This window comes from Alexandromys fortis, unplaced genomic scaffold (genome assembly GCF_014885135.2).
Source record: "Alexandromys fortis isolate MF-2015 unplaced genomic scaffold, M_Fortis_MF-2015_v1.1 scaffold_100_1_3062724, whole genome shotgun sequence".
In the NCBI taxonomy this organism is placed as follows: Eukaryota; Metazoa; Chordata; class Mammalia; order Rodentia; family Cricetidae; genus Alexandromys; species Alexandromys fortis.
The window spans coordinates 2,370,382-2,380,287 of record NW_026067992.1 but is presented as its reverse complement, the minus strand read 5'-3'; the positions used below and the strand labels follow the sequence as shown (position 1 = coordinate 2,380,287).

The 9,906-nt window shown below is 38.0% G+C and overlaps 1 long non-coding RNA gene and 1 pseudogene across 1 annotated transcript in view; both read right to left on the bottom strand.

Moving 5' to 3' along the window:
• Positions 1-1,122: 1,122 nt before the first annotated feature.
• LOC126512248 (40S ribosomal protein S7-like) lies at positions 1,123-2,746 on the bottom strand (annotated as a pseudogene).
• Positions 2,747-9,342: 6,596 nt separating this feature from the next.
• LOC126512255 (uncharacterized) overlaps positions 9,343-9,906 on the bottom strand; it is a 9,622-nt gene continuing 9,058 nt past the window's right edge. Inside the window, exon 3 of the long non-coding RNA XR_007594969.1 lies at positions 9,343-9,711. This is a non-coding gene — a long non-coding RNA (uncharacterized lncRNA). The remainder of the gene's footprint in view (positions 9,712-9,906) is intronic.

Genomic DNA, 9,906 nt, shown 5'->3' with positions numbered 1-9,906 from the left:
TCCTGCCAACATGTTGTTCTGAATAACTCAATGGCTCACATGAACTTAGAAAATAAGGAATAGTTAATGACCTTTGTGCATGATAAATTAACAGTCTCATTGTTATGATGGTTTTCAGTTGACTAACCACAGTTACAATCACCGAATCTCCTTCTATTTAATTTTCATCCGTGGGAAAGACTGAACAGAGACCAGATGATAACAGAAGCAGAAAATGTGAGTCTATTTCATAGGCCAACACAAGATTTCCATTAACTAAATAGAATAGGACTGTCTGTAAATTCCTTTGCATCCTCGTAATGAGTCTAGATTCATCACGACGTATTTATTTCCCAGTGCATCGCTTCACTTTGCTAACAATTTGGAAGGAATTTTGCTTTTATATTGTGAATAAGACTGGCCAAATGTATGAAGTTTTCTCCTCGTTATGTATATGCAATTTATGTCTTAATTGCATGTGGTAAAATACTAGTTGTCTATTGCTGTGATAAACAACATAACAATGGCAACTTATAGAACGAAGGGTTTATTTGGCTTATGGTTGCCTAGGGTTCAGAGTCTATTGTGTTGGGAAAACAGTGACAGTAAATAACAGACATGGTGGCTGGAGGAAAGACGAGGACTCACATCTTAAACTACAAGCATGAAACACGGAGAGTGACCTAAAGGTGACTCATCTTACACTCTATAAGCCTGTGTCTAGTGACTTCCTTCCTCCAGCAAGTCCATACCTCCTAAACCTATCCAAACAGGGCCATGAAGATCAAGTAATCAAATGTTTAAAATGAGGGAAGACTGTCGTGAGCTATCTGTGTGAAATAGATCACACCGTGTGAAAATGTGTTGCCATTTTACCTGACCTGCCTAAGGCACCTTCTGATTGATTTAATAAAGAGCTGAATGGTCAATAGGCAGCCAGGAGAGGATAGGTGGGATCTGGGCAGAGATAAGAAATCTGCAAAGAATTTGAGAGGTGGAGGATTCACCAGCTGGACTTCAGAGAAAGTTGGATTTAAAGTATTTGGGAGAGGTAATGAGCCATGTGGGAGAACGTAGATTATTTGTCTATTTAGTTACTTATTTTATTAAACAGGTTAATTTAATTTTTTTTCGAATGATACGTTATTCAGTCATTTTCTTTACAACTGAAACTGGGAATCCAAAATTAACATCCTTGCCCGTGAGCTTCTTATATACACCAGAGAGAGTTTCGACTTTGTATTCCACGTCGTTCTGCTGTGCTTTGTCTAAATGAACCTTTATGAGCCAGCTGCCGTCCAGTTTCACGCAGGTCCTCTTACCTACGTTCTCACTCGGGAAGACCAAGCCCTCAAGGATGGCGACGTGGACTGCAGTGAGCATGCGGCTTCTGGGGCGCTTTTGCTTAATTTTCCTACGGCTTTTCCGAGTTGGCTTGGACAGAATCCTCCTCTGAGCAATGAAGACTTCATGCTTCCCACACAACTTTTTCTCCAATTCACGAATCAACCAGACATGGATTTTTTTGGAAGGATTTCAGCTGAGGAACTGGTTCAAAAATTATGATGGCTTTCCGGCCACCACCAACTTCAATTTCCTTGGCCCCAGTGATGTTGAGCTCCCGCCACTGCGCCTTGAGATCCAAGTTCATTTCCAGCTTGAGCAGCGACTGAGAGATGCAGGACTCGAACTCATCCAGCTTCTGCCCATTGGACTTGACAATCTAGTGCTAGTTGGGAACAAGCCTAACCTAAGACCAAGCTTTCATAATAAACAGGAAGTCTCTGTGTCATTATTTCGGAGCTGAATGTCCAAAGAAAGAACTGTTACAGAAGACATTTCACTAAAACCATTACAGAAATCTAGCATGTTTTTTTTTTTAAAATTGCCCAATAAGTAGACTTTGTGATATCAAATATAAACTTGAAACTAATGCATAATTTTCAATTTTGGAGCAAAAGTCCATAGATGAATTTCATATTTTAATTTTAAAATATGTTGTTTTACTGCACAGCTCTGTCTGGGTTATGTACAGTTTACTGAAATCATTGCTAAAGGTCATATCTTATAATACTAACTATGCTGATTTCTTAGAACAGTCTAAAATATTGTCTTTGAATCTGTTATGATAATTATACATTTAGCAGTTTTAAATTTCCCTATTTGTTGGGCCTTTTCTCATTCTTTCATGCCTTTTTTAAACTTTCTTCTTTGTAGCCCGGACAGATGTCGTCATGCCCCTCCAGCTTGCCTTTGCTTAGTGTTGGCAACATCTTTAGTTTCCTATGTGTAAGTGTTTTCTTTTGTTGTCTTCTCCACGGCAACCAGGTATAGTGGTTTATTGTGTCCGGAGCTTAGAAGACAACCTGACAAAGAATGAAATGGCCACCGACACAGCATGCATGGTGCTTAGAAGCCCAGAGGCTGGACTCATTTCTTGCACCCAAATCTTAAATTGAATCATGTGAACCAAATAATGTTGGGCAACTTAAATAATTCAATTTGCTTATCCTTAAATGTAGAATGGCATTATCACAATACTACAGACGTGCTGTGTGATGAATAAATACATGTAAATGGAGAAGCAAACATATTTTGTTAAGTGATAATTTCTGTCATGCCCTTTGTATATAGCATGATACTTGAATTTCATTTTTTAATCTAGTGTATACCCTTGGCATAATAACTGGAGATTTTAGCTCAATTTCAGTTACCTATTGATATGCTATCCTAAATGTTTGTGGTAATAAATACCAACCTTTGTCATCTTTATTCTCTGGATTTACCTAGATGAACTAGGTAAATCTTCTATTCCATAGACTCATAAATTCTATTTTCATTTTTACAGTGTTCCATACATTCTAGATTCCATTTTAAACCTATCTTTGAACTTTCTTTTATACAAATCTTATTTATTTATTTATTTATTTATTTATTTATTTATTTATTTATATTAGTGCTCAATGTGTATGTGGGGTCTTGTGTATGCATTCAAAGGTAAGGACATCTTTGTGAAGTCAGTTTTCTACTCCTACTTTTTTGTGAATTCTAGGATTGACTCAGATCATGGAAATTGCTTTAACTCATGTGGCCATCTCCCTGATCTTACTTTTAAGGTTGAGTTGTCACCATTAATCTTTCCCCATCACTCCTTCCACCTATTGTCTCAGCTCTTGTAACCATCACTTTGTTCTCAACTTCCACAGAAAACAAATACGTAGGTTGTACATCTAAGGGAGATTATGTATGTATCAGGAAACTTTAAATCTACATTTATGAAATGCACATATAGATCTATTGCTTAATTTTAAATGAAATTGCTGGTGTGCTGTTGAGATTTTGCAAATTTCATACATTTATCCACAACAACTTCTTAGCAGATATGTACTTTGTCAGTAGTTTCTCTCATTCTGTATGATGTCATCATACTTCGCTTATTGTTTACATTGCTGTGCAGAAGTGCTTTAGTTCATAGAATCTCATTTGGCTGCTTTGTTTTCCTTTCCTAAGCTATTGAGACTTTATCTTAATCCTCTGTCCATTTCAATCCTGATGCGTTTCCTGTATATTTGTCTAGTGCTTTTCTACTTTCTGACCTTCTAGATAAGTCTATAATCCACTTTCTGATTATTTTTGTGACTAGTATGAAATATAAGTTTAGCATCATTCTTCTTTGTTTGAATATACATTTTCCACCATTGCTTAATTTAACTACTCTCTTTTATCTTGTGCATGTTCTTAATGACTTGGGCAAAGGGCATTGGCTATGGATGTGTAGATTTTCTTCTATGCTCTCTATTCTCTAACCTTTCTACATCTGTATGTGGATGCCATTTGGTTTTGCTTGCTTCAGAAGTGATTTGAAGTCAGACACTAGACTGCTTATTGCTTTGTCCTTCTTGCTACAAAAATTCCAGATATTTGTTGTCTATAATATTACATTAATTTGTCCAACATTTTATTGTTGAGAGCTTTCACTGTATCTCTAAAAATATATGTTGAGAAATGGTGGATTACGTAATCGATTTTAGTGGGAATAAACAATACTTACACAAATATGATTAAATGCAATACAACAGGAAATATGAAGTGCACTATAGAATAGAATGGTTTCTGAGAAAGCGCCATCCATTCTTTACCCTTGTTCCACAACAACATCTACTGTACAAATTAAAATGTCTTTTCACTTTGTGCTGCACCAAAGGAATTTTAAAAATGAATTTAAGATATCTAATCTGTCTTTAGCAATTAATGTGTTCTGGGTGTTTAAGAAGTAATCTCTCTTATTTGCATAGACTCAAAATACAAAGTGTTAATTGATGCAAAATCCAGAATACCTGAACAAATTGGAACTCTCTAAGTGCTTATAAGATGCTTTCTATTGGATTGTATAACCATTGTTAATTGTACTCAAATGCATTATTTAGAAAGGGAATTTCATTTAAAGTAACAAAATGGCAATAATCACACAATTGTATGTTCTCCAATAATGTTTGAGAAACCATCATGCTTGCTGACTGTATTACTGAGACGGTTTTGAAAGAGATGGATCAGACACACAGGCAAAGCAAGTGATGGGAATCGCAAGCAGAGCCCAGTGTGAAGCACTAACTCCACCGTTTCCTCAGCTCCTTGCAAAGGAAATTCCTTCGCAGATGGCATTAGCCTATCTCTCCCACACGCAGCTACTATTTCTAAGTAGAAGCTACCAAAGGCTGTTCTATGGAGGGCCAAGGATTTCCCCCTTTGGAGGATGTTGTTGTCTCTGACTGCAAAATGTACCTTGTGACAGAGGCGTGGGATGATTTTCCCTGGGGTGCAAACTATTCTGAGTAGCCACCCACATTCTCATGAATTTTTCAGATCTGGCTTTGGCACTGGTGGCTTTTCCGTGTCCCACTCTATGAAACAATGCATAATGAATACTGCCCATGCCTCCTCAAACAAACACAGGAGGCCTCTCTCATTTATTTATTTCTAGAATCCACGCCAGCAAGGGGGAAACACAGCAGACTGCACACTTCAGCAGTTCTCTGGGATTTTACAATCACATTTTATTAGTTTTTTCTCACTAAATCCTCTGACATTGACCCAGCTGACATTCTTAATAGGAAAATATGATTTCTGGATTCTGTAACTCAAACTCCTGGGGAAAGGAAAATTTAAACTATTAATTTAGAACTTCCAATTTCTGACTTTTGATAGCAATTATTCAGTGAGAAGTAGTGATATTGTCCTTTAATTAGTATATTGGTTTTCTCAGACACAAAATGGGAATAAGGCACTTCTGTTCTTTCACAGAGATATGAGGATGGCAAAATATTATCAAACAGAAATTCCACCATCTGCTAAAATGTGAAAAGGTAGGCTCAGAGAATTAATATGAGCTGAGTAAGTTAATCTGTTAATATGGAGTAATGTTAATATAAGTAGGTAACTCCCGTGCTTGGTTTATCATTTCCTTTCCACACTGTGGTAAAGCAATATTCATCTGCAAGAAGGAGGTTGCTTCTAGAATCAAGTGCATGAATAAAATGGGCATGATACTTAAAAGTTACTGTTGGTTCTCACAGAAGACACACATAGACATTCAGTATTCTAATTGTTTTTGGGATATCCAATGGGCTATAAAGATGTAAGCTTTTGGATGACAAAGATGTTTCTATACACAGCTTAGAACACTTTGACAGTGGGAACTGAAAGCTCCTAGGCTTAAAATGGAGCTTTAAGCCTGAAGGATAAAATGTGACCCATATTTTTCTCACTGCTCAGCAAAATGTTATTTTTGCCCCTTTCTCAGGAAAGCCCTCTGTGATTTGTGCTTGACGGGCTGTCTTCAGGTCTTCCTGCAGCTTTGTGACCTGCAGTTTCTTCAAGGATTCCTTGACAAGGTAGGCTACTAGGTCGTATCTTCTTTCATAGCAACCCCAGTGAATCAGTTCTTTGTGGGGTATCCTTTTTCTGAGCTTCTAATTACCATCTTTTAATATCACCATATCTTTGATGAGCAGGGTAGACCCTAAAATCAACGAGAGTTAGAGTTTGCATACTGACAGAAATGTTTCATAGTAGAAGTTGGCTCTGGACCCATTTACCTAAGCAGCGTTGGTCATTTTATTCATTTCCCTTACATATTTCATGAAGTTTTAAAATATACTAGCCTCAGGAATAAGTATCTGTCCATTTTTGAGGACTCTGTATTTTATATTATAACTTGTAGGGGAGTAAGGTACATCTTTCTGCTCTATTACTGTTAAGTAATCTATTAGTAACCTGAACTTTTGTTTCTTGAGGTCACTTTTATTCAGTTGCTACTTTTGGAAAAGTAAGTAATCAGCAGTATATTTATAGTTTCTTCTGTTCTTCCAAGATTCATTAGCCACAGGAGTAGTAGAATTCTCTGTCTCTCCCCGCATCCCATTTTTATTTATTTATTTATTTATTTATTTATTTATTTATATTTATTTATTTGTGTGTGTGTCCCTCCATGTCATAGATACCTGATGAGCAGCTGTGCCTGGCTTTTGTCATCTGCTGAGGTTTCAGACTCAGGTCCTTGCACTTGTACACCAAGCATACATAGCTGCTCGGTTACCTCCTCAGTCACCTGAGCTCTCTAAATGTTACAGGAAAGCCTATCATACTTTCCTGAATAGCTACTATTTTTATATTATCTTCTTTATCGATCCCCAGCCCTTGCTCAGAAATGTCTGTTGTCTTATTTTACTCCACTGTGGTCACGTGCTCTAGCATCTCTTGGAGACATGATAGGAATGATAATAGATGGGAGGTTGAGGAAGCTAATCAAAACGACACCTTTATCTTAGTGGCTATGTTCCTTACCATCATAATATCTAATTGTTCTTAAAACCTCTCAAACTGTAGTTTATTCTTAATAATAAATGAGGGATTCAGGCGGTAGAGAACTCTCTCAGTGACCACACACAAGCACCAATGAAGGTTCTTTGACCTCCGAGGATCCTCATTTCATTATAACATCATCTGTTGCAGATTGGATTTACCATACAATGGTAATAAAAAGGAATAAGCACATTGGTAACAACAAAGAAACATAACAAATTGAATTTTCCCATTTCAAAGCTAGATGACATCTTGAGACCTTAGAAAGTGAGTGGGAAAAGAAAGGGCCATTGCCAATTCCACAATTTCTTCACCTAGAAAATACCAAACATTTACAATATTTCTGAAGTCCAGACAGTCTTTAGAACTTACTCATCTACCTCTCTTAGTAAATCAAAAACTTGTATTATGCATGTAACCTCAGCATTGTAGATGCTAAAACTAAAAGATTGCTGGAAGTTTGAGAGCAGCCTAGGTAACATAAAAAGGAACAGGCTTCCTATGCTATGCAGACAGACAGACAGACAGACAGGAAGTCAGGCAAACACACACACACACACACACATGTTCGTACAGAGTATTTATCTGATCATTGGCATAGGAACATGGGACATCCTCTTCTTGAAAGGAGGGAGACATACACACAGCTATGAATAGATAAAGCAGGGCAATATAACTCCCTTAACTGGAAGCTTTGGAATTGCAGCTGAAATAATGAAATGATAGTCATGTTTCTCACTAGTGTTTACTGTTCCCATTTTCTATTGCAATTCTACCCATGTATTGGTGCTGTCAGAGTGTGGAAGCCCTTTTGGATGGCATCATTTCTTTCAGATCTACCCATTGTGCTCCACGGTCCTTATTTGCTCCTGTGGATCATTGAAAAGGAAGAAACGTAGTTTTAGAAATGCAGAGAATAAGTGGTCTGATTGTTACACTGCTCTCTCCATCTCCACAGGAATTTTCTGTAAGTTTCACGACAGTGCTGTTTCTTTCCTTTCCCCCTTCTCTAAAAGGAGGCAACATTTTGACCTGAATGCATAGGAAAATCTTATTCCAATCCTGGCACGATATTGTCCTATTCTGTAAGGACACACATCCATCACTGCAGCCTGGATATTAGTAGTGGAGTGGCAGAGTTAGATGGTAAAAAATAATCGCCAGTTTATCTATATACAATGAATCATTATTTTAAACACAATCTCGTTTAGCAGATGGTACTGGAATGTGTCGGATCAGAGGCCCTATGATGCTGAAAAATATACCGCAACATGGAAAATAAGAGGCTCCTTTAAAACATCCCATTAAAAACAATTAAGAGGCTATTAGTTCTTGCACTGAAAAAATAATGCAACTATTCATCTTCATGCTTAAGTAGTGACAGGTGTGGGGGAAGAGCGGCACCACAGGGTAGTTGCCTGGGGGAAAGCTATCTTTCTGCATGTTCATGCACAAATTATACAGAATCAAAGTTTAACTGTTTTGTTTACTTCCACCAACCCCAAATACTTCAGAATTGGAAAAGGTGAGAAGCATAGCTTGAAGCTCAACTCCCTGTGGGATTCACTGCCTCAGAAATGCTAAACCCAACCTTGCCATTCCATAATTCACATGTAAGGAAGGACATCTCAAGGTTGCATAGCACACTGGAAGCAGCCAAGAGATGAGCAGGGCCCGAGGTTGTTTGGGAAACTGATTTTACTCTATCCAATTTTCATTTTCTTCAGGAGTCGAACCTCAGAAGACCATAGATGAATGAAGGCAAAGACATTCTAAAATCTCTTATGTAGTACACCTGTACTACAGACATGGTACAGAATATCATGATCTTTTCACACAAAAAATATTAAGGAGCTTATATGAAAATGACCCCTATTAGATTTCCCGTGATGGAGGCCAACCAGTTCCTCCTGTGTACTGTTATTTCAAACCTTTCAAATGTATAAAACTAGTAACTTAGACTGCTGAATCATCAGGCACCTCCTTATGCCTATGCTGCAACAAGGAATTTCCTGTTGAAAAATTAATTCCAAGAACTAAGCATTGGATAAATACTTAGCTGAAGCACTAGTTGTATTCACAAGGCCTGCAGAACACCAAAGTCAGTCAACGGAGTATTATCAAGGATTTGGTAGAAAAGCCCTGGATCAAGTTTTATTAACAAGACAAGCAATACTTTTTATAATAGGTTTTTATTTTAAAATATATATGATTTAATTCTGCACAGAAGAATTAAATGCTTATATATTTATCATATTTTCTAAAGGAAAGCCCTTTGTCATTATTAAAATAGTATTTTGTAACTCTCTAGGAAATTCCTTTATCTCTCGTGTGTATGATCTTTTCCAAGATCCTGAAATGATAAAGAAAAGATTTATACTTTGATATACACAAAGGAAATAAACTATAAGAATGTGTCTCTTCCCCACCACCGCCTCCCATTTCCCTCCCCCTCCCCTTCCCCCTCCCCCAATTGAGTCCCCCTCCCTTGTCAGCCCAAAGAGCAATCAGGGTTCCCTGCCCTGTGGGAAGTCCAAGGACCACCCACCTCCATCCAGGTCTAGTAAGGTGAGCAACCAAACTGCCTAGGCTCCCACAAAGCCAATATGTGCAATAGGATCAAAAACCCATTGCCATTGTTCTTGAGGTCTCAGTAGTCCTCCTTGTCCGCTATGTTCAGCGAGACTGGTTTTATCCTGGGCTTTTTTCAGACCCAGGCCAGCTGGCCTCGGTGAGTTCCCGATAGAACCTCCCCATTGTCTCAGTGTGTGGGAGCACCCTTCGTGGTCCTGAGTTCCTTGTTCGTGCTCTCTCTCCTTCTGCTCCTGATTTGGACCTTGAGATTTCAGTCCGGTTCTCCAATGTGGGTCTCTGTGGAAGAGACAGAAATTTTTAATAATGAATAAATAATAGAAAATAAAAGAAAGTGCAAGACCACTTTCACCTAAGAAACATAGATTCCAAGGTTATCCCTGAGGTCACAAACAAGCCTCCATCTATCCAGAACCCTTCCCGGAAACAGGTGCCCTATCTGTGCTCCAGCTTCTTGGCTCCTATCATCGGCTT